The sequence below is a fragment of the Danio rerio genome, chromosome 16 (genome assembly GCF_052040795.2).
Source record: "Danio rerio strain M-AB ecotype USA chromosome 16, GRCz13ab, whole genome shotgun sequence".
Lineage (NCBI taxonomy): Eukaryota > Metazoa > Chordata > Actinopteri > Cypriniformes > Danionidae > Danio > Danio rerio.
The window spans coordinates 43,382,433-43,408,962 of NC_141036.1; the positions used below are offsets into that span (position 1 = coordinate 43,382,433).

Here is a 26,530-nt window from a genome sequence, read left to right on the forward strand (position 1 = left end):
AAAAAAGTAATGTGATTTCAGATGCAATGGGACAGCAAAATTTGACCAATCAGATTGCACAACATATAAAACTATTGGGCATTTTAACATCCCCTAGTCAAAGTTGTCATCAAAGTGGTTTGGTATTATTATTATTACTTTTTGTCTTTGGAGACGCAAGTAATTTATTATAAAACGTCAGACAGTGGCTTTTGTTCCAGTTTTCTGTTTGATTTTTTGGCAAAAGTTCTTAAGGAAGTGTTGATTTTGTTCTCTTTGATTGGAAACAGTGCTTTATTCACAAATGTTTTATGCTATATTTCAGTTTTTCCAAATAAGTCTTATTCACATCTTTGGATGAAATAATAGCTATTGACTTCCGCCAACCTGATTTCACCAAGTAGAACATGTTCCTGGATGAAAATCTTTGTTGATCCTAAAACATTATTCCAAGAAGCCAGTAAGAATCAAGGGATACATTTACAGTTTGCTACGGTTAGGTTTATGCACTTCTACATGATTGTTATTCCTCTCTGATTTTCGGAATAATTTACGGTTGAGTTAAGGTAATTATGGTATTTTGTTGGTTTATGGAAAAAATTAGTTTATTGAAATAGCACGTTCCATACACAGTGGCAATTCAAAGTGCTTAATATTGACCTTATTCTAAAATGCAGAAGTGCTCTTGTTTTCGCGGTTGTCTTAGAACTTCCGTTTCAGTCGCCTATGGGAGAAATGACAAGGAATAATAAACGGCAAAAAACGGTCAAACTACTTGCTCTACAAACAAATGTTTGCATGACTATACAGACCAAGTAGAATAATATAACAAGGAAATATCAGTTTGCAACATCAAACAGCGAAACGAGCAGTTTTTAATGTCTAAAAATGAATGGAAGTGAACCGGAAGTCTCGTGCCAAAAAGATTCAAATGGCAGCGCCCACTCGTCTGGGAGAATAAGGTCAATAAACAGGAATAAAAGAGACAATTATATATATATATATATATATATATATATATATATATATATATATATATATATATATATATATATATATATATACACACAAATAATATAAAAACAGATTAAAATGTGTTAAAACAGGTTATAAAAGAATGAAAAAGAAAAGAAACATAATAGTGTGATCTGTGGGACATAGCACAGTGCTCATTCAGTAAAGGCACAGCACAACAGATGGATTTTAAGTCTTAGCGAAGGTTAGTCTACTTCAGAGATGCCCAAATAGGTCCCATGGGCCAAAGTTGGCACACGGTAACCTTTGATTTGACCCAGTTGGCCCACGGTAACCTTTGATTTGACCCACCATCCCATCTGAAAAGAGGAAGAATGATGGGGAGGTGGTTGGGGCGAATTCTTTTGATGATCTTTGTGCTACAAAAAATTAAATGTATGTATGTATGTATGTATGTATGTATGTATGTATGTATGTATGTATATATATATGTATATATATATATATATATATATATATATATATATATATATATATATATATATATATATATATATAGTTGAAGTCAGAATTATTTGCCCCCTTGAATTATTAGTTTGCCCTAGTCACTATGTAAAATCTGTGTTGGTCTTTGGTTGACTCAATGCAGAGAGCAAACTGATGTACCAGTGAGATTATCCACAATATTGTGTCCTCTTGTTCATTTGACTTTCATGGATGACAAGGCTTTTTGATGAGCTTAAATGAGTTTGTGACATTTTGAAGATTAGACTGACCAACTTGTCTTGCTGTGGCTGAAAACCTATTCCCTACGGATTTCATCTGTACAACCTATTGTTAAAGGGTTTAGGCATTTTAGTATAAAAAGTAAAAAGTAGGAAGGCCTAAACCAAGATGGCGAGACTGCATTAGCAGTGACGCCAATGTTTTAGGAATAAGGAATTGGTGGGCAGTTGCCCGGGACAGAGAACATTGGCGGAAATTACTTGAGGCAGCCAGGATCCAGTAATGGATTGTCGCGCTAAGGATGATAATGATGATGATGATGATGATGATTTAGCCACTTCAGAATGCTTTACCATTTTACAAAGTCAGTGAAAACCACAAAGTTCAGTTAGATAGAGATTGTCAGATAGTTAAGGAATTTACCACAAGGTGCCATATTAACTCATTGGTTCCTGAAAACGTTCTCAAAATTTGATCAGTGTTCTTTACCAGAAAGTATATGTACTGTAATTAAATTTTAGAACTGTAATTCAGAATTTATGTAACTTATGAAATAAGTTTTAAAACCTCTAATTTCTTACTTTCACTGTAAAAAAAGTTTCTTCTGCCTTTGATGTATTAGGTGAATCAAATTAACTTTTCTGATCATCTCAACTTACATCAGTTCAACTGGCTAGAAATAGTAAGTTAAACTGTCTAACTTGAACAAATTTAGTTGAAAACTGATTGACTGGTTGAAAATAAGTTAAAGCAACATATTGTCACAATGTCCAGCGATCTAACCCTGATAGATCACTGAAGAACATTCAACATTCTGGGACTACAACCCTGTCACCTAAGGAACTACATATCCTGACATGCACCACACACTTACACCTGTTACGGTTCTTATTTGATTACGAACACACCTGTATCCGCCTGTATTGACCATTCACCTGTTTGTGACCAGGGTTTTGGATTATCTTTATCTGTTTACCCCTGTTTTGACAGTTGCCTGCCTGACTAATCTTGTAAATAAAAGGCACGTGGACCCTCAACTCTGTTGTCCAGCACTGTTGAGTTACACATATATTTGTTGTCTTCACTTTTTATCATTTATTGTTTTACAGTGTTATTTTCTTACACTCTTTTTTCATACTTTCACACAACTACCAATTGATCCAAGGGGCTGTACATTCATCAAAGAACCAGCAGGTATAGCAGTCAAAGCAACAATTACTGACATAATGATAAATAAATTAGCCACGGAACAGCTGACAAACAGAATATAGACTAGGGCTTGGGAAAATGGATGGTAAGTGGATTTTTAACAAGAGTTTTAAACAGGTCATGAGGGCACAATTTTGAAGGAGGTAGCCAGTTTGCTCCATAATGAGGGGTCAGCAACAACAAAGGTTCAATCACCTTTTGTCACACAACTTGGAACTTGGAGAGGTCAAAGCTTGCTGGATCTTAAAGATCTATTTGTTTTATAATTTGATGTCACTTCAGCAAGATATGAGGGTGCTAGGTTATTTAAAGAATTATGAAAAAGATTATGGTTTAAAAAGTAATTCTAGATTGGAATAGAAGCCACTCCTGTTGGGAGAACTACAAATAAGACTAAGCAATCTTTGAAAATTGTAGGTTGATCTCTATTTCTGATCATCACTGTATATAGAGTGTAGGCAGCAAGCATCTCACGAGGTTTCAAAATATTTTTTCCAGAACTGAATCCAGCGTTTCACCAAGGCAACAGTGATGGTTGAGTCACAGATTCAAATAAGTGCTGGACTCATACAGCGAGTCTCTGTGGATCGGATCTTATTCTCAGTTGTGAGAGCTGTTTTGCATTGGTTTAGTTTTAAGTAATGTGTGAGTCACTGACTATAAGAGACGAGGCTTTCTTTAGCACCCTCAGTGTTATCCTCTTCAAGACATTTCCATACATGAGAGGTGTTCACATACGTGCCCCCGTCATCACGATGCTCAACATCTGAAATAATGTGGCCATGAATGCCTCTCAGCCAGGCTCTCACACAACCCACATGAAGGTCACTTCACCAGCAAGTCCTCATCTTCTGCTTCACTGCCTTAAACCATGCTTAAACATCTTAATTTATCTTATTGTGTTCGCAGGAAATATTACAGTCCTCGAGCCTTATTAATTCAACAGGCATCATCTGTTATACACTCTCTGGCCACTTTATTAGGTACACCTGCCCAACTGTTAAAGCAAATTTCTAATCAGCCAATCATATGGCAGCAACTCAATGCCTTTAGGCATGTAGACATGGTCAAAACACTCTGCTACAGTTCAAACTGAGCATCAGAATGGTGAAGAAAGGTGACTGAACGTGGCACTGAACGTGGCATGGTTGCTGGTGCCAGAAAGAATAGTATGAGTATTTCAGAAACTGCTGATCTGCTGGGATCTCTAGGATTTACAAAGAATGGTTCGAAAAAGAGAGACGGGTGAGCGTATGTGTTTAATGGATCTGTATGTATCTTGTAAGCCTTACTCTTCTGAATTTCTTAAATGTTAAAATATTATGTATTTTTACAGTATAACACAACTGAAATTTTTACTGACGAATTACCAACCTACGTCACACATGATGTCACATAGATTCCCGGATGTAAAAAGAGACCTGTTGCAATTGTAAACATGTCATGTTGTGCAGTAGGATGCCAAATAAAAAAAAAAAACTGAACTTTTACCGTACACCAAACTGCTTTTAATGCCAACCGCAGACGTCTTTGCCTAAAAGGGAGCTGAATGAAGTGACAACCCATTTAAAAGTGCTGAACTGCAGTTCTCATTACATATTGGTTAAGTGCATACTATGGTGAATCATACACATTACTCATTTTTGATTGCTGCAATGATTTTATCAAAAGCAGTTAAACATGGTTATTTAAACTGCGGACACTGAATGCTAAGAATGAAACGTGAAAGTTATTAAGGTAAAGTTGGTTTTATATTTATACATTCATTCAGTGTCAACTTGTGACACACTCCCTATATTGTTTACCTCGGCACTTTGAATATTTGGCCTGAAATAACCTGCAAGTGTGACTTGAAAACAACATTAACATCATTTTTTTTCTGGCACCTTGTTGCACGTGCATCCTGAACGTCTACAAACATAATAATTCGTCTATATATTTAGTTAGGATTTTTTTGACTCTTGTGTGATAAAATTATTAATTAAGATTAATTGTAAACCCATATTTCTACATCATTTGTGTGTTGCTTTGATATAGGTGATTGGAGTAAAAAACAAAACAAAAAATATTTAAACAAAATGTGTGAAAACTTGAACATTTAGTGCACATTAAAGCCCTAATTTTGTAAGAAATGCTACTGTTTGCTTATATGAATAAACATATTTGTAAACAAATGTTACACCATGTCAGATACAAATACAGCAATGTCATTCACTGTCAAGTGCCCAGAACAAACTAATGATGATGTCTATGTCACATTTTTTTATAAAATTTTGTTCTCTTATTAAAAACTATGCCTTACTACAATTGTATGACATTCTCCCTGGTTTCAAACTGTTTGGCAAGAAAATTTAACTGCAACTTGTTGCTTTGTGAAATTAAAAACACTTGAAATTGCGATTATTGCACTGCCATGCTGATGCACTTGTAATCATGTTAAACTACTAACGGTCAGTAGGCGGAGCTTGAGCATACATAGTTATGTGGCTAATTGACACGTGATGTCAACCAAACAAACTTGTGTGCTTCACAAAATGTGCTCTGTACACGCGAATACTGCATAGCAAGTATGACACTGGATATTTGTCGACAGCAAAGTTACACAGGAACAGAAATCACAGGCATCTCAAGAGCTACTGGATTTAGGAGGCTACAACTATCTGTTTCTGGTAAGCCAAATGTATTTAACCATGGTCGCCGTGCCAGTTTTGTATTCAGTTTTTTTCTCCATGAAAGGCTTTTTGTCAGCTATCAAAAAGTGCGTGAGTGTGAAACAAAACTATGTGGCGTTTTCTGTTTTGTATTTGTGTATTAGCCTGTGTCAGAGCTGTTTTTAAAGAGTACTACAGAATGCCAATTATTTTGTCGAAAGTTTCAGTGTAAGATTTGTTAATGTGTTTTATGGAATATTCCTCAACCAGATATTTCCTTGTCTCTTCAAAATGAAAACATTTTTATGTAATGCTCCACAGGCCTTCGTTAAGTAGCCTAATTGTTATATGTTTTTCCCAATATAAATTTTTCTTTGGTCTTCTGAGTTGTTCTGTGCTACTTCACTTTTTCATGAGGGTTGTTGGCGTTGGCATTTCTGCAGTGCTGCATGTGGAGGATAGGACATTGTAACTGCCTCAGGCTCTGTCAAATAAATCATGTTGTAGCAATTAAACTGCTCCTCTTCCCTTGGTACCTGGAAAGAGCAGACTAGAGTGACTCAATGCTCTTTAACTTAGGAAACACCCTCTTTTTTTTTTTTTTTTTTTTAGAAAAAATAATAAGATAAGAAAAAGAGTGCACACATTAAAGTTTTCTGCACTTAAAACAAGAAAAAAAGATAATAATAAATTAGTGTGTATTTTCTGATTTTGTAAAAGAACACAATATATTTATATTTTCTAACATTGTCTTTTATGATTACTTACTATTTTTGCCATTCCCGTGTCAAACAAATCTAATTGGAATTTTAAATAGGATTAGTTTATCCAAGGGATCCTAGTGGATTATAATGGACATTCAGAATTTTTGTTGGAAGTTCACTTTATCCTATAGGATTTTAAAATCAAGTTGGGCATTATGACTTAATTTTATCCTATAGGATCGGATTTTGAATTTTAGATTCTCATTAGACCTTGTATTTTAATGGAATTTTACTCTGTCCCATGGGATATTTTAGATTCTGTCCGTTAATATATTTTTTATTCATTCATTTTCTTGTCGGCTTACTCCCTTTATTAATCCAGGGTCGCCAGAGCGTAATGAACCGCCAACTTATCCAGCACAATTTTACGCAGCGTATGCCCTTCCAGCCGCAACCCATCTCTAGGAAACATACACACACACACACACACACACACACACACACACACACACACACACACACACACACACACACACACACTACGAACAATTTAGCCTACCCAATTCACCTGTACCACATGTCTTTGGACTGGGGGAAACCAGAGCACCCGGAGGAAACCCACGCAAATGTAGGGAGAACATGCAAACTCCACACAGAAACGCCAACTTAGCCGAGGTTCGAACCGGCGACCCAGCAACCTTCTTGCTGTAAAACAATAACACTACCTACTGCGCCACTGTGTAAATTTTTTTATTTTTTAAGTACTTATAAAAAGCTGGATAACATGACCCCTTTTGTTTTATCACCTGTTTTTATCACTTTCTCTTTTTCTTTTTTTATTCTACGGAGTAAAGTTAGTTTCCACGCACAACATTTAGGCGACGATACAATACCAGCTGAAGTATCACGATGCCAAGTAGTATTGCGATACTGTATTAATTCTCAACTTACATCTATGAAATAAAGCAATATATCAAAATACTGTAATTTATATATTATAATAAATAAATTGAATTCATAATTCTCTTATTGAAAATCTATCATTTGTACTGATATTTTGTATCTGTACATTTCCATTTCTCTTTATTGTATGCTTTGTTTGTATATACTGTACTTTTGTTGTTACTTCAATAATAATAAAAAAAATCTGACCACACCATATGATCTGTCATGACTACAGAAAGTTACGACCCGTCTGAATCGACGGTTTCGTTTTCAACTCCGCCCTCCCTGTGCTCGACTAATCTCACTGATCATCGGCTGCAGCCGTGGCTCAAGTGTTCATGCGATGAAAGAGAAGGGTCCGTAAAGAATCAGCCTTGAGAGAAAGAAAAACAATCGCGCATATGTGCTTTGAGAAATAAACCGAGAGGCCGCCTATCGGGCCCACAGAACATGTGCACACACAATGGTTTTCAACAAGCTTTGGGCTAATTTTTCATAGTATCTAGGTTCAGTTCTGTGAGCATTTATCCTCTTGCAGTTCGCCACATGTGTGAACCACCGGTGCGCTCGATTCTTTTTGGCATAGATTTGCCATCATGCCGATCAGTCCATTCGCTCACTTATGCTCCATCTTTCCATTATAGTCAATGGCATCATAGGCTCCTAACGTTCTATAATTTATTTTTAAAAAATTATATTTATTTTATTTATTTAATGGCTCATTAATCATTAACTCAACTGAACTATTGTAGAACCGTCAATGACGATACTACCATTTACAAACTACAGTGGCACTGCCAGTATTTTGGAGCCATAGTATTGCGGTGCGAAGTACTGGAAAAAACAGTGCAACTAGTTTATTATTCATATTTATTAAAAACCTAGCAAACTAATCTTAAAAACATCAACATTGGTTGTCTAAAGCCAGATCAAACTGTTTGTATAATCAAATGAATTAAAGTAATCTAACAATAAACCATATTCAGAAAAGTTGGACTGTATCATGATTAAATCAAATCAATGTTCATCTAGTTTGAACTTGCCCTTTGTGAACTATTTTGTTGTTGTAATGACAAGATTTGTTGGTGTACTGTTAAAGAATAGGATGGACTAATTCAGTCAATCAAACGACAATTTTGTGCACCCTAGACCTCAGACATTCAGCTAAATGTCTGTGGACGTGACATCTGAGGCTAAGTCTAGTGTATCTCTATTAGGATACACATTCTAATGCAGTCTATTCAGTCTCAAGCATTTTGTTTTGAAGCAAGGAGACATATATTTGTTTCTTTCAAACATTTTAAGAAATAAACATCAATATGCAGAAAGACGAGCATCGTTTCTTATTTTAAAAGATTCAGTCTGGCATTTCCCAGTTCATCTTTCATTCTCATTTGCTTTTGTTTTGGATGGGAATGAAGATGAATGTGTTGATTATAGTACTAAAATGCAGGTTGTTAAGTGGGAATAGCATCAGAGGAGAATATTGAGAAAAGAACAGAAATGTCCTAGTACAAAAGTTCTGTATTCCAGCATTTAAAGATATACAGTATACTCTCCAGACACTATAATAGCTGCCCTTTTGCCTTCAGAACTTTATTCATTCTTCATGGCAGAGATTCACTGAGGTTCTGGAAACATTGCTCATAATTTTTTGTCCATATTGATATGATAGTTATGCATACATTTCACTAAATCTCAAATATGATTAAAAAAAAGATTGTAATAAATGGATGAATTCATTTCATTTATTTATTTATTATTTGGTGATTGAGTTCATATGAGTATTGTGAATTTCTCATTATGTCCAAGTGAGCAGTTTTTAATATTTTCTGATTCATGTTTTTATTTTTTTACCATTTGTTTTTTTTTATTGTGTTATGGTACTCTGAGCTTTCTACTGTTAACTGTTAACCTTGAAAAGTTTGATAAACTGACTTTTATTAACATTTTTAATAGTTTAAAGTGATGCATTGTTATGTTAGACTTATTTGTTTATATACTATTTATTATTTTAGTAGTTAGAAATAATATAATGAATGTCAATAAAAGTCACTTTGTTAAACTCTAAAATTTAGTTTCAACATTAAAAGTTTCAGAGCAGAGGTCACGGTTCCATAATGTAATTCACAACTGTAAATAAATAAAAAACACTTGTAAAAAAAAAAAAAAAAAAAAAAAACAGAAACTGTTAATTAACAGATATTTTTTACAATTCAGCTGAGCGTTGTGATTATCCTGCTGGAAGTATAACAAGATACACCATTGTTGTAAAGTGACAGACCTGGTCAGCAACATTACAGTGGTTGGCTGTGGTGTTCAAACAAAGCTCACTGGTAAAACAACCAGCAGCCTGAATTGGTGATTTACTGAAGAATAAATCCTTCAATGTTTTTGTGTTGTTCGCGCCAAATTCTGACATTACCAGTGTGCGAATTATACATTGACGATGGGGTTAACTTTTTTCGGTAGTTTGGTAATACATGCTACAGTGAATCAAATTCATGAATGTATTTAAATTACATGTAAGTTATTAATAAAAATGTATACGTTTTCAGTGTCTTGAGGGATATTTAGTGCATATTTTAAAGGTTTTTGTAGGTCAAACTATTCTAATTATGCTTAATTAGCTCCTAAAGTCAATTAAATCACCTAATTTTACCTTTTGGATGTCCTGTTTTAACTTTAGCAGATCTTTTTGACCACATGCTTAAATGCCATGTCATTGGCTCATTATATATTTTCAATAACGAGCAGTTGTGATTATGTGGTCAGTAGGAGCATTTTAATTTAAAATCTCAGTGCATGGTCACCTTGTGAAGCAGCACATTTCATGTTTTTTTGTCATGCTTGTGGGTTTTTTGGACATTTTTGGTAAACAAGTTGGTGTAAGTGAACAGGAACAGAAGGATCGGCCAGTATTTATCACACTATTTTTGAGAACACCTACAGAAATAATAAGCCGTGACAGAGAAAAAGGTTTGGGGTGAGATATATCCGTCAATCCCCTTCATGCACTCTTTTTGGGTTGCAGGAGTTTTTAGGGATTATTTGCCCGACTCTGCAGTAAAAGTCTGTGATACTATCTGACTCCTTCCCCAAAGTCAATTTGTCGTGATGTATCAAAGAAGCACTACCAAAGAACAGGATAAAAGATTTATAAAGGCTGTCACAGTATCTAATGGTGCCGGTTAACTCAAGACCTTCAGTTTTCTTCCCAGCGCACACCAGAGAGAGTCCCCGGAGAGTAGATGCCTTCTGGGCCGTCTGCTGTGTGGTTAACACCATAAACTGGACACTGCAGCAGAGAGCAGCAAAGTTCAGTCTCAATCAAACGGGTCCGATCAAAACTAGCCTGATTGCTTAGATCTACCAAAGCGAGGTAACCTTTTTATTGACCTTTCTGTAGCTTTCATCCACCCTTGGATTCATTTACAAAGGCTTCAAAGATCCCAAAGGTACAATACTTGTATACCATGTTTTTATTTTCCGGTTTCGGATGTTTGATCATGTTGCGAACTGATAGAATTTTTCAAACATTAAAACAATAAAAGCATAATATTCTACAGTCAGATGTGGAAAAAATATTCTTTCCCTCATCCAACCTCAGGACGTTTCAGAGCTGGACGGCCCAATCGGATCCCATACTTCAGGACTTTTGATCACATGGACTGGGATATGTTCCAGGCAGCTTCTGATGATGACATAGAAGTGTACTCGGACACCGTTACATGCTTCATCAGGAAATGTATAGAAGACGTGGTCCCAACAAAAACTGTCCATATCTACCCCGATCAAAAACCATGGATCAATGGCGAAGTTCGAACAGCCCTATCAGTGTGAACATCTGCCTATAAATCCAGAAATGCTGAGAAACAAAAACAAGCAAATTACAACCTCAGGAAACCCATCAAAGCAGCAAAACGTCAATACAGAGCCGAGGTAGATAGTCAATTTAACACCAATAACGCAAGGAGCATGTGGCAGGGACTTAATTACATCACGGACTTTAAAAGTAACAAATCCGCCACTGTAAACATTGCTGCGTCTCTCCCGGGCAAGCTCAACTCGTTCTACGCCCACTTTGAAGCTCAGGAGAGCGCGCACACACTGCACGCTCCCCTGGCCGAAACCGCCAGCACACTCTCTGTTTCTGTAGCAGACGTAACAAGATCTTTCCGTCGCGTGAACATCCAGAAAGCTACGGGCCCAGATGGCATCCCTGGATGTGTACTTAAAGCATGCGCACAACAGCTAGCGGGAGTTTTCACAGACTTCTTTAACCTCTTGCTCTCTCTGTCTGTGGTTCCCACATGCTTTAAGACAGCTACTATTGTGCCCATACCAAAATCAGCTAAAACCACATGCTTGAATGACTGGTGTCTAATTGCTCTAACACATATCTTCAGCAAGACCTTTGAGAAGCTGATTAAAAAGCACATCTGCTCTGTACTGTCCGCTTACACTGACCCTCTGCAATTTGCGTACAGGAATAACCGCTCCACTGATGATACAATTGCTTTCACCTTCCACAATGCTCTGTCTCACCTGGAAAACAAGCTGGTGGTGAAGCTCCAGGCTCTGGGCCTACAAGCTCTCTGTGCAACTGGATTCTGGACTTCCTGTCAATAAGACACCAGGTGGTCAGAGTGCTCCACAGCGCTGTGATCTCAGCCCACTTCTGTAATCCCTGTACACACATGACTGTTCAGCCAAACACCGCTCCAACATCATTGTTGGACGTCACAACGGTAGTGGGCCTAATCACCAATAATGATGAGACGGTCTACAGAGAGGAGGTGCACACTCTGACGCAGTGGTGTGAGGAAAACCACCTCTCACTCAACATCAGCAAAACCAAGGAGCTGGTGGTGGATTTCAGGAGAGAAAAGAGAGAACACACCCCAATCACCATCAACGGGACACCAGTGGAGAGAGTCAGCACTTTCAAGTTTCTTGGAGTACACATAGCTGAGGATTTGACATGGACTGCTCACACAGACGCAGTGCTGAGAAAGGTACAACAACCTCTCTTCTTCCTCAGGCGTCTCAGGAGGTTTAGAATGAGCCCCCACATCCTCCGCTTGTTCTACACCTGCACTGTGGAGAGAATCCTGTCTGGCTGTATCACCATCTGGTATGGAAACAGCACCAGCAGCAATTGCAAAGGCCTACATAGGATAGTGCGAACTGGTGCACACGTAGAAGGAGGTGAGCTTCCCTCCCTCCAGGTCATCTACACCAAGTAGTGCATGAGGACGGCCAAGAGATTTATCAGCCACCCAAGCCATAAACTTCTCTCTGCTACCATCAAGCAGACTGTTCCGCAGCATCCGATCACTCACTAGCTGACTGAAGGAAAGCTTCTTCCCTCAGACTATCAGGCTGATGAATACTTAACACACACCACACAGACTCTTCCATACTCCTCACTGCACATCATCAATATGTAGCATGCACTGTACTTTAACCAATCTATATTTGAAACAATACTGCCTACAACTGTGTGTACACCTATTCATTGTACATATCGCTGTCAATTTTACATTGTCCTGTTTTTTTGGGGGGAGTATGCTGTTGTTGACAGTGCTGTACTCGCACTGTCTGTATTTTGCACTTTCTGTATTTTGTACTGTCTGGGGCCATGCACCTAAGCTTCTACTTTTTTTTTTTTTTTCATTTAGTCTTTTACCATAAAAACCACAACTAAAATGTAATTTGGTGTAATAATAGTACATAGATATCGCCACTGAGAAGTTCTTCACGCTTACTGCTGCAATTTGTCACGCGCAGTCACATGCTGTACTGCAGCAGCAAAAGCTGCCTTTTCATAAAAAAAAAAATAAAATAAAACACTTTACACAATATCCACTAGGTGGTGCTGGGAACAACCACTTTTTCATTGTCGGGCCAGTGCGAGCGAACGGCCCCTAAATCAAAAATCCCACACATGGGTGCGTTTCCGAAAAACCATCGTTAGCCAACTAAGGTCGCAAGTTCCATCATTATAATAATTAAACAGAAGTAAATATTTTAATAAGTGGTATTTCTTTGCTACATCCTCCTTTATGTTTTAATAACATAAATAATATGATAAATAATAATCTTTACACCACATTAAAGACACAGCAGCCAACTTTCACTTGTCCAGAGTTTTTGTCACATTTAAAAAGTGTTTGTGCATGAAACGTGTGCGTTTAGATGCGTGCGTGTAAGAGACCGGGCAAAAGAGCTGTCACATCTGTCAATGCCACGAGCAGCTGGGTTTCATTTTTTATTTTGGATATAATGAATACATATTTGTATTCACAACATATGAATGAAGACATAAAACCTATTTTGCTATTTTATTCATAAAGCTATTTTGAAATCATTTAAAGAATTACAAATCTTGGATATAATAAAAACATTAAACAAACCATTGTAAAACAAACAAAAGCTATAACATTTTAGATATACAGTATAATATAAATTAATAATATTATTTATAAAGTACTTGGATATAATGATTTTAATCAAAGCATGTAAACAAAGACGTTTCATTTATTTGTTTTTGTTTTCCTGTTTTTTTTTGGAGTGAGAGAAACCTTCAGATACTACCTTTTAATTATTTTCTGTCATCCTGTTCTGCACTTTACAAAACGACTGGGAAAAACTACAGGTACTGTAAAAAATATGTTCTATTAACTAGAAATTCTTGTCGAGTAAATATGTTGATTGATGCATGATGATTTGTTTTTCAAGCAAATCCCTAAATAATATTTTTTTTTTTAATTATGATGACTTATCTCTTTTATATTTTTTAATGTACAAGTCAGAATAAGTGCAGTGTCATTTTCATTATATGTTTTTTTTAATGCAATTGAACTTTGTGAACACAAAATGTTCTAGACTCTCTTTAAAAAAACATAAGACACTATGTAATTAAATAAATTAATTTATGAATTAAATAAATAAATGCACTGACGCCTCACAGCAAGAAGGTCACTGTTTCAAGTGCCCAAGTTTCTTTGTGGAATTTGCATATTCTACCAGTGCTTGCGTGGGTTTCCTTTTGGTGATCCGGTTTCCCCACTGTCCAAAGACATGTGGTATATGTGAATTGGATAAACTAAATTGGCGGTTTTGTGTGAATGAGTGTGTATAGGTGTTTCCCAGGACTGGTTGTAGCTGGAGGTCATCTGTTGCGTAAAACATATGCTTGAATAGTTGGTGGTTCATTCCGCTGTGGCTACCTCTAAAATGGAGACTAAGCCGAAGGAAAATGAATAAATAAATAACAGCTTTATCAAATATCTCATTTTTTTACTTAAAATTTTGCTATAAAGCTATGATATTTAATAAAGCTCTTTTTTTTCATTTATCCTATTAAAAAAGCAGAAAATTATTTACATGAAGAATGCACATCAAATGCAAGTTGTAGACTGTCTAATATTTCAAAAAGCTTTTGTGGAAATTTACATTTAATGTGTCATTCAGTGTTTTCAAATTAAATTAAACACAGATCTTTATCAAATATTATAGCTCTATGGCTACGTCTTATAAGCCAAAAGCAGGGTGGATGCTATAAGATTCACTGTCATTACATATAAATGTGAACTCAAGCCTAACATAACCAGAGGAGTCAGTATTTGACTTGCAACTCATCACAAGAAATATCCATAACAATTATTGAGAAACAACAAATGTAACCCAGAACTCGGCCGCTTCATATGAAAACGCACACAAACAGACCATGCGTATCATAGAGGCTGCCACGGAAAATACACTAGACAATAATGAGAAGCGCGGGCCTGACAGAAACAGAATAAAGTCAACACGCACCGAAAATTGGATTTTGCTCTGCTTTATTATAAATGCATTTGGAGATTGAATGCTGTCATTCATTTTTAATTTCGTATTAACTCTGCGAACTTGTTGCTCATGGAGCCTTCGTTAATTGTTCAAGTAAACAATGGGATGTTTTCTGTGTGATATAATACTTGGATGATTGTTGCTCTTTCATCTGGTCTTCTTGTCACAGGTATTGAATTTTAAAGAAAGAGGTCGCTAAGAATTTTCGTTTTTTCCATCATTTACTCATCCTCATGTCATTCCAGACCCATATGACTCCTACTTTTTCATTCATGGAGCACAAAAGAGTCTTTTGTATGCTTGAAAGCTTCACTCTCTATTCTGCGTAATTGCATGGAAAAGAGCAACAAAGTTTATTCTCCAAAATGTCACCTTTTGTATTGCTTTGAATGAAGTCTTGTGAGTTTGAAGACTAGCCTTTTTTCCATGTGCACTTTGTGTTGATGTCTTGTTAGACAATGTATTTTTTTATTTTTTAAATATTGTCCTCTCCTTTATTGATTACAGTGTGTGTCTAATGCAAATTAGTTTCTTAAACACGCCTCTCACCAAATGGAGGTGGACGTCAGGAAAAGTTTCAAGGAAATTTAGTTTAAGATTAAGTTTAAAATGTATTATGTGACTGAGAAAAATGCTAATTAAAATAAAATGCTTTCAGTACTTGTAAATCTGTTTGCCATGTTTTTTGAGCACTAAGAGTCTGGAAAATGCTTTAGAATTGGTTTCCACATTTTTCCAACAGCACCACCAGTGGTAAGACTGCATAGTTTTACAGATTTTTTTATTAATTTAAATAAATATTGAGTAAATATATTTTACATATAGTTTACAAAATATATAATATATTTTGAAAAATTACAATGTATTTTAAATCTATTTTAAAATATTGTCCTCTAATTTAATGACTACAGTGTGGGACTAATGCAAAGTAGTTTCATAAAATCCTCCCACAAACAAGAGGTGGAAGTCAGGAAGTGTTTAAGTTTTAAGGAAATTAGGTTTAAATTAAATTAACATTGTATTTTGTGGAGGAGCCGGAATGCTAATTAAAATCATATGCTTTTAGTACTAGTAAAGCCATAATTTAAGCACTGAGTGTTTGATGCTGCATTTACACCAGATGCGGATGAAGCGTCAAGTGCTAGTGATTTACATGTTAAGTCAATGCAAAGATAAGAATAGACATCCTGCGGCGTGATGAGTGTGAATGAAAGGGCATGAGTTGAGCCATGTGAGTGATTGATGCGCGTTTTGCGTAAATCTGAACTTCAGCAGACATTCGCGATGCGTTAACCAATCATGAGCTTTCTCTTGTACGTGCATGATTATAATGAAGCGCCTGTTGGTGTCCCGAGGGACAATCCTCATGTCGATACTGAACAACAGCTGATCAAACTGGGCTCTGCTTAGTCTAAAGCACCGCTGAAAGCCTTCATCATCCAGGTATAGTTTCTGGCGGGATTAATGAACTCATGGAACTGGGTGCACCACAGAATGATTCTAGCGCACTCAGACACAGCTCCAAACAAATCAACACTGTTTATCAGCCTTTCTAAAGCACATAAACACAGCTGTTCTTTCAATAAATCTATGTTAGCCATTCAGCAACAAAGGTAGAGTCACCGGCACACAGAAGCCCTGCCCATGAAGCAAATCTGCATCTATTGTGAGGTGAATTTGACATGAAAAGGAAGCAAATATGACACGCAAATGAAGCGAGTAAAATTAAAATGTTTGTGTCTATTTACATGCAAATATCTTGATTTATTTGTGTGTTCCACATCTGGTATGAACACAGCATGGTGAATGCTTTAAAAAATAATTTCCACATTTTTAGCTCAACAGCACCACCAGTGAAGAGGCAGCATAGTTTCAGGACGAAACCCCGGAAGTGATATAATAGACATCGACTAATAGACATTTCTCTTTGTATTTCTTCACTCAAGATTCATTTTAGTAATTGTACAAATGTTTTATTATTTTACATAAATATTGAGTAAACATATTTCACATATAGTTTACAAAATACGTAATATAAATTGTTTGAAAAATGAAAATAAATGTTTGATACTTTGTGTTTTGTTAGACAATTATTTAGGCAATTTAGACAACCTTATTTTTTTTAAATATTGCCCTCTTATTTAATGACTACAGTGTGTGACTAATGCAAATTACTTTCATAAAAACCCTCCCGCAAACTGGAGGTGGAAGTCAGCAAAACGCTTTGAAATAGGTTTTAAAGAAATTAAGATTAAGTAAAAAAATGTATTACGTAGAGTAGGAGAAAATATGCTAAATTAAATTTTATGCTTTCAGTTCTAGTAAAGCCATGTTTTGAGCACAAAGAGTCTGCTTAAGGCTTTGAAAAAATTGGTTTCTAAGTTTTTAGCTCAACAGCACCACCAGTGGTAAGATGGCATATAGTTTCAGGAAGAAGCCCGTCTGCAAAAAAAAAAAAAAAAAAATGGTCTCTATTATTGAAATTTTCTCTTTATATTTTTTCAGTCAAGATTAAATTGCTAATTTTACCAATGTTTTTTTATTTTAAATAAATATTAAGTAAATATATTTACATATAGTTTACAAAAAATATAATATAATTGTCTGAAAAATGAAAATGAATTGTAGATATTATGTTTGGAGTAGAAAAAAGTATCACTTTACATACCAATTATTCTCTTAAAATATCCTTAATAACTAAAAAAAAGTATTCCTCTACTGATGTAAATTAGATTTATGATGTAGCAGAGATGCATCTCAAAGTTTGTGAGGTGACTTTTATGCACATAAAACACTAAGTCACTTGTATTCCCTTTATTGGTTTCAGCCTGCCTGCATATGAGCACATATCAGGCCTTAATTGCCCTCACTAAAATCTGCATAGCATTGTCTGGTGTAAAATACAGCCTAAAATGGGGTGGTAATTTGGCCGGGGGGAGCAATATAGCTCCCTGTTTCCATGGTACTGATGTGATTTTAATCACCAGACCTCAGTCTATTGTGGCCAAGTGTTCTAGAGGCGTCTCTGCCCTGGAGGAGCCCTTTCCATCATCAATGACTGAGACCAAACTGCTTCGCCCTGCCAGCAAGTTACGAGCAGAGCAGGTGCGGGTGTAAAGCCTGACTTGTTACTTTCACGGTTTATACGGCACCTGTGTAGAGGTTGTCGCCAAGGTCAGTCCATTTTGCCTCGTTGTTCTGACTCATGTTAACAGATGTTGATTTAAAATGATCCTTGAGAAAGTGTGAATGTATTTTCATTATACTTGTCTTTACACAACAGATCTGAGTCATGGGCATATTTATTATGCTGAAGATTCACTAAATGTTTTACGCACAGAAATGGACAGGAATTTGAAAAAAATAGTTTGAGAAGAATTACAGTGAACTCGGTAACCAATAAAATAGGTGTGTATACTGTATATCGGTATGTATTCTTCAAGACAGACTACAGTACGACCTGTAGATTTTGATTTTCTAAGAAAGAAAAAAGAGCTAGTGCTTTTAAAGGGGATACACTGTATGTAAACATGTTTGTTTATATTTTTTATAGCTCTTGTGTCATCAGCTTGTATTGAAACTTAAATAAGACAACCCAGACTCCCTAGTTTGTCAGAATTCTACATGTAGGACATTTATACACAGCAGTGCAAAAAATCCTGGAAGCAATGTCCTGGAAGAAAATGACTACAACCTTTTCTACTAAGTTTCCACTTATTAAATTGTGTTGAAGATATGGATAAAAACCTGAGGAGAACCAAATCATTCATTGTAACACAGGCCTTTTGGTGTAACTTTTCTACACAGTGACTAAGTTACACAATATTTTAATATCACAAAATCTTAAAGGGTAAATAAATACTGCTGAATGCTTCACAGTTTGCTTTAAGGAATCAAATGTGCATCTTGTTTTGTGGATGTGTTTGTTTTTAATGAATTAACCATACCTTGAGATGTATATCAGTGTCTTTTTTTTTTTTTGATTGGATAATGACAATGTATCATATTTTGTTACTGATGTTTTAGGAAATGTAATGAGCCATCAATTTTGAATTTGTTTAGTGATGTAATTTTTTATAAGTTATGACTAATATTGCTGATTCTAAACACACATTGAAATGTAAAAAGATTGAAATCATTGAAATCATTTTGGCTTGTGTTGGTTACGTATCAATTGTCACCACAGCAGAATTATTAAAAACATTATATTAATTTTAGTGAAGTTTTAAAAACTAATTTCGAAAGGAGCACATGCTATGATTGATTGTGACTAATCTCTCTCATCTGTAATCAGCAATAATCCAATCAGATTGATCCAAGCCTACAATAAATAGATAGAGTTCACCTTACATCCCTCATCTTTGTTTTGGCAGAATCCCCCTTCCACTCCATCTCCTTCTCTATACCAGGAGTAGCTCTGGAGACCTACCTGATCTCAGACCACCTTAAAGCTAAATGACTAGGTGGGAGCCCTGGGCTCAATTATGTCTGAGCTTAGGGCTCAGCATGCCAAACATGCTAACAGCGTCAAGCAATATCTAAATGTGAACTTCTGAAACTTTAAAACTCATGATTACTTAAAGTCGTAACTATTTGTATTACAACAAATAACACTTAAAAAATATACCTACAAAATCGTATTTATTTTTAAAATGATTAAAATAATTGTTAGTAGTGTAGGGCTGGGCGATTTTTAAACAAAGTAACCGAAATCGGCATTTAGAACCTATAATCGATACATTTTTTCCAGGTAAATGTTTTTAATTTCCCTAATGCGTGTGAAATCATGTGACCCTGCGCTGTTAAGGCTGATTTCTGCATTGAATGCCACGGTGTGGTCTTGTCGCAAACCTCAAAAAATGTAACTACATATCTCACGTTTGCACTACATTGAATATTATTGGAAGCTGCACCAGAGATGTCTTGATGGCATTTCGCATTACAATAAAATGATTATTTACATTAAAATATTTGTTTACAGAAGATGCAAGAAATGCACTGTTTAAAATCTTATCTACAGGATATGCAAGAGTTATTTAATTTAGAAGAGATACTGCTTATTTCCTACATTTAATATGAAAAACATTAAAAATAATCGATTTTGTTTGCAAAAGAGCAAGTTATTTATTTACACTTTTTATAAGACAAAAGTGACTGTTGGTTTTAGCCAATGTGTGTTTAAATTACAGTTGTTCAATGTTGATGTTCAATAAATACTCATAGATAGTAGATGGTGTGTGAGTGTGTGTGAGTGTGTGTGAGTGTGTGTGAGTGTGTGTGAGTGTGTGTGAGTGCGTGCGTGTGCGTGCGTGCGTGTGCATGTGTGTGTGTGTTTCATTTATTTTAAAATCAAGTATTGCACCTTCAATTTAAAATTCTCTCACTTGTAAGATGTGAGCCTATTTATTGTACAAAACCTGTCAGTGAACTGTGAGGGCAAATTTCTTTTTTTACAAATAAATAAAATAATTGTTCATTAATCGTAATCGAGGTAAAATTTTTAATTATTCGAGATTTAGATTTTTAGGAAAAATTGCCCAGCCCTACAATAAAATTATTTAAAAAAAACACTTAAAGGAAATTTAATGTGAATGTGAAAATGAAAATGAACAACTGTAATCCAATGAATTATGTGATTTTTGTAACTTCTAAAAAAAAAAAAAAAAAAAAAAAAAAAGAGTACTTGGCACAGCACAACTTCAGCTTAATTAAACCAGACAGCAGCCAAAGACGGAGGTTAAGTTTGCCTTTTTTTTCAGCGTGGCTGCAATTATAACAAATGCTGCTGCTTTTGTACAAGGTCAGACGTCACTGTTTGAGGAATTCCAGAAAATATTCACTACTAGGCCTCTTGTGCACCACTGGCATGTAATGTCAATCTAACCTTTCAGCCTTGTCAGTGCATAAATTCCTGGCCAGCATTAGTGCTGTGTTTTAGGCCAGGGTGACTCAAAATGCCCTTTGAAATTCTTGCTGGTGATCAGAGAGAGCAAACCACTGCCCTTTTCTCTCTCCTTTGCAAGGAGGCTGACCAAGAGATTGGCCACTAGTTTCTCTTGAGCCTTTGTGCTCAGTCTGAGCGGCTCTCATTACCACGGCCTCGGGTTCACTTGTAGTCTTTTAGATTCAATTAGCTCCGGCGCCCAGGAAACTGTTGAAGGGCATTTTGATCAAGCGAGGCTTTGAGGGAGCTGGAAAGGTCAGCAAAGAAATCTCTTCCAACATGCATGAGAACAAAAAAAAGTCTTGAAATTAGAGAAGATGCGTTTAGTTGTGGAAAAACTCAAAAAGTTAAGGTGTAAATAAGAATGTTAACGGTCTTGTGTGTTGGCTAAATGCGACCATTTTTCTAATTCTAGTTTTAATGAACTATTTCTAAAACACCCACAATTTTTTCCATGCTTATGCTTTGTGAAAGCTCATTATTTAGGCTAATTGTGATTTGCTGTTGTTTCTCCCCATGTGTCTGCTTCCTGTGAGGATGACCTTGGTGGGCAGCAGGTGTCAGCGAGAAGGAAATAATATGCCTGAAATCACCTGCAGGGGACATAAAATTCCCAATTAAACCTCACAATGCCTGGATGCATGCAGGAAACTCTGCACGTGCCGAGAATCGAAAGAACTGCCAGAAAAGGCGTAACTTTTAACCCTGTTAATGTAATAATGTAGCGTGAACAAAAGAATCACGACATATGATACAAACATTTATTACAACACAAGTGAGAATACCTGAACACTTGTTTGTCACTGCACAATTCTCCTAATCGGTGTGTGTGCAATGATCTATTTCATATTAGAAAATAAGGTTTGATATGCTTTTCTTCAATTATTAAAGAAAAAGTTTTCAGTTATCGACTATATATTTATCTAATAGCTATTTAATAGGGCTAATACCTACACTAAATAAAAATGTTAAATGTATACAATAGTGTGAATAACTATTTTTGTCCCCTTATTAATTTCTTTGTTGCATCTCTTTTAATGTTTGTCACACTTATGTTTCAAATCATCAAACTAATTAAAATATTAGTCCGAGATAACGAGCAACCACTGCAGTTGCAGAAAAACAAAATACAAAACTGGTGATGCGGTGGTGCAGTGGGTAGAACGTTGGCCTCAGTGGGTTCGAGCCTTGGCTGGGTCAGTTGGCATTTCTGTGTGGAGTTTGCATATTCTCCCCCTGTATGCGTGGGTTTCGTCCACACGTCCAAAGTAGGGTTGGGCATCTAAGCTATAATGCCGATCCGATACGCATCTCGATACAAAGAATACGATCCGATATATTAGCGATACATTTATGACATATTGCGATGCGACACGATACGATTCACACCCATATCACGATACGATGCGATAATTCAGCACTAACTAATTAAATCAAGTTTATGAGATTATGTAAAAGAGGATGCTGTGCCATTGAATGAGTTTGATTATTTATTAACCAAGCAAAACCAAGACTTTTTTTACAAACTGGCTTTTCTCTCAGAGCCAGAGTGTCAGTTTACAGTAGAGGGCCATTTTAGAACCTATAGCACATATTATTTAAGTATTTTCAAGATAAACAGAATGTATAAGTGCAATATATATTAAAATGTATATATTTGCACTCTTTCAACATAAAGGTTTAGCATTGCACAACAAGAATTGTGATTTAACTTTTCAACTATGAAAACAAGTTTTACAAAGTTATATTTTGCCACTGATTATTCAAAACTTAAGGTCGTGAACTAGCAGTGTTATGCTGCGTTGAAACATCACTGTCACTGTAAACAACAGGCTAATAAAAATATAACAAACCAGCAATCTTCTTGCTGTCAGGTGGTCAAACTACCCACTGTGCCACTGTGACACCCATTATTTTTATCATTATTATTGTTAATATTATTATTATAATTAAATAAAAATTAACAGGAGGAGGTGTTTAAAACCGCCTAGTGCGGCAGTATAGAGAGGGCGGCGTCCGCAACACTCAGTTATATCCGCGCATAGGGCGGAAGAATAGAGGTCCGCGACACCCGCGCGTCCTCAGTTATATCCGCGCATAGGGCGGCAGAATAGAGGTATAGCTACAGTTCAAGCAGTGCGAAAGCCGGGGATGTTGGAACACTGGAAGATGCTTTCACAACAACACCGTGGCGCCGTTTCAAGTGAGATTTCAGATTACTCGTACTGCCCGCGTATTTTACAGATGCGCGGCACATTTTGCAAATTGCATCTGTCCTGTCAAGTCGTCCATCCTTAAATCCATAATGTTGCCATACTTTAGATTTAAAACTCAGTGGGGAATAAAATGTTTGTTTTGCTTCTCGCGCTTTCTGAGGGCGCACCACTAGCTTCATCCGCACACCTGATACACTGAGTTGTAGTGTAAGTGTACACATCCGCAAATCCGTTGCTAAGGCTTACTTTATGTAGGTTGATTAAATTATGCGCCAAAAACAGGTTGACAACACTTGCTAATAAATAAAAAATACATTCTATATAAAAAAAAATAAGCTGTATCTCGGAAAAACCGATGCATCTCGCAAAAACCGATGCATCTCGATTTGCTTCCAAAATTTCATTCATCCTCTGCTGCTCAACCGATGCACTCGCATCGTGCACGCGCATGACCGCGTATCGATACATATTGATTAATCTTCCCATCCCTAGTCCAAAGACATGCTAGAGTTCTTATGGTAGAGTCATGAACATAGTAGCTCAGTAAATTTTGACAGCTGGCCACTCCTGGGTCATTTATCCAAGACATTGTTTTAAAAAGTACTTTTTAATTTGAAAGAAAGTAATAATAAAAGGTGAAGTTTATAATTGTTTGAGCTAAGTGCTGGCATATTTTCTTGTAAACCCACTATAATTCTACAAATAAATGCAGTTGTTGAGTCATAAACCATAATGCATTTTAAAAGCTTTTTGATTTGGCCACTAAATCAAAAAGTTATGAATGGCAGTGAGATTGCGTTGGTATTTTCGATAACTAGCAATGAGTCTGTTACAGCATTGTGGAGTAATTTTGGACCATTCATCTTTGCAGAATTGTTGTAAATCAGCCCCTTTGGAGATTTTTCAAGCATGGACCGTATTTTTAAAGTCACGCCACTGCATCTCAATTGCATTCTGGTCAGGACTTTGTTTAGGCCACTCCAAAGTCTACATTTTTATTTTCATCATTGGCCGTTTGTCTGCCTTTTTTTTCCCCATTCTCTTTTTAATGGTAGAGTCATGAACACAGTTTTTTTTTGACAGCCGGCTACTCCTGGGTCATTTATGGATGACAGGTCTAAACCTGAAGCACAAAAATAGAAAATATGTTTTTTAATATATTGTTTTAAAAAATGACTTTTTCTAATTTGAAGGTAAAAATAAAAACAAAAAGGAGGAGTTTAAGATTGTTCGAGTCAAGTGTTGGCATCATTTCCTTGTCAAATAGTTTTTTTCCAGGATTCAAACCCACTGTAATTCTACAAATAAATGCTGTTGTTGTGTCATAACCTATAATGCATTTAGATAGATTTTTTTTATTTTTACTTATTTGAATATGGGATTAATCCCAAGAATTGGGATTGTCAGTCACTTTCTTCAGAAGATTCTCAATGAAAAAATAGTATTAGCCAAATTCAGCAACATTTCATATTATAGTAAATTCCATTTATATGAATGGTTTCTGCAATTCTGTTTGTTTGTTTTTTTTTGCCCCACACCCTACAGTACCTTCCCTGCATCATTTTCCTGCAATTCTAAGTTAAAGACAATGAGAGAAAGTACTGTACAGTATATACAGTCAGATTAAAGACAGCCTCTTCACTTTGTTGCTCCCCTCACATTATCAAGTGATTGAAAGGTTAAGAAGAGCATCTGTACGTGTCAAGAGAAATTTAATTACCTTAAGCTCTTTCATAGGACATTGGCTGCGAAGAAACTGTATCTCCTTTAATCACAGCACCATCATTCAAGACAACACAAGGACTGTCTGTCCTCCGAAGCCAGCCATATATGACTTTAGTTTCCTGGAAAGAGTGTATTTCGAAACAATCACAGTGGATTTAATAAACCGCCTGCCTCTCAAGATGCCTGTTGCACAAGATTTATTGAAGAGGTAAACGGAGCGCGCATCAGGTCTGAACCATGAACGCACAGACACTTTTCCCACAGCAGTCCGCAGAGTTGGCAGAAATGGTATGAATAATGAATGCTATTTTATTATGTGCTTGACTTGGCGTATTTCCCAGTCTTGACCAATTCTTACGCTACATGGAAACAGAGCAAAGTGGCATTGAATGCATGAGTGGACTCAGTTAAATGACGCAAATTTTCTCTTTAATCCATATTCACTATTGACTCTCTTCTAATTCTAATGTGGAATATTTTTATGCCTTCGGGCCTTGCTGTTACCAAGTGATTATCTTTCTTTGCCATCTCTGAAGCCGTACCAGGAACATAAATGAGCAATAAATGATATTTTAACAGTGAGTGAGAAAGAATCAGTCTAAAGTGTGGAGAAGTCATGAATCAAATTAATAGCACTGGCTTTCATCTGCAAGCGAAACAATACAAATGGATGAATGCATTGCAACACTCGTGAATTAATCTTATTCTTTGCGAACTCCACCTCTCTGGTATAACTTTGACACAACAACACTGAAGTTGTCTTCGAATTATAGGATAAGCATCATTCTGAAGCAAAGTGATGGGAGATACAACAGTCAGCAAGACCAAAATCAATGATAATCAGATGTGGCTCCCGCATCTCATTTTTCTCAGGCTCAGTGCTTGACAATTAACTGAATAAATCTAATTGGTGGCATTTAGTAATGAAAATGTTGCAGCATTCATATGTAAATTTATATGTTTGTCGTGTACGGAAATTCAGGAGTTTCAAACTGCTGTTTTAGTGGTATTTAAAAAACAGATTCCTTATGCTATACTTTTAAAGGAGTGAAAAACATTTTCAAAAACAAAGGGACTTCCTTTGAAGAAAACATGTGAATATTACCATATAACAGGGTGTGCCATTTATTTCAAAGGTCATTTTGAATGTACAGAAAACTGGTATTTGTGTGCGGTGTAAATGGCAGAATTTATCTTAAAGGTTAGCGTACAATTTATTACATTTCTGAAGATGTAGAGATATTTTGAAAAAGGTTAAGTCTGAAGCAGAAATTAAATGAAACAAAACAAAAACAACAAAAAAGTTTTGTTATGAAGACCCTGACTGTAAAATATTTGCAATATATTATCATACCTACTTTATATGCATGAGTGTTATTGCAATTGATTGGTGGTTAACAGGTGAAGAATAAATGACTCCATCAATTTAAACAACTGAAACCACGGTTATGTGATTAGCATAAAGATGCAATCAGATTGAGTGATTTAGCATTTAATCTATGTATATATTACAACTACACATCCCTAGTGAAAGATTAGTAAAGCAAAGTGTTTGCTTTAATAACATCTGGATGGATATAATAAATTAAATATACATAAAGA

General features: G+C 35.9%; 2 protein-coding genes across 7 annotated transcripts in view; both read left to right on the forward strand.

Moving 5' to 3' along the window:
- Window positions 1–5,389: 5,389 nt before the first annotated feature.
- Window positions 5,390–26,530, forward strand: part of cep162 (centrosomal protein 162) — a 257,947-nt gene continuing 236,806 nt past the window's right edge. For all 6 annotated transcript variants that reach the window (XM_087285983.1, XM_087285988.1, XM_087285994.1 and 3 more), the window contains exon 1: window positions 5,390–5,558. The gene's annotated coding sequence lies outside the window, so the exon portion shown is untranslated. The remainder of the gene's footprint in view (window positions 5,559–26,530) is intronic.
- si:ch211-198c19.1 overlaps window positions 5,390–26,530 on the forward strand; it is a 196,501-nt gene continuing 175,360 nt past the window's right edge. Inside the window, exon 1 of the mRNA XM_087284881.1 lies at window positions 5,390–5,558. The gene's annotated coding sequence lies outside the window, so the exon portion shown is untranslated. The remainder of the gene's footprint in view (window positions 5,559–26,530) is intronic.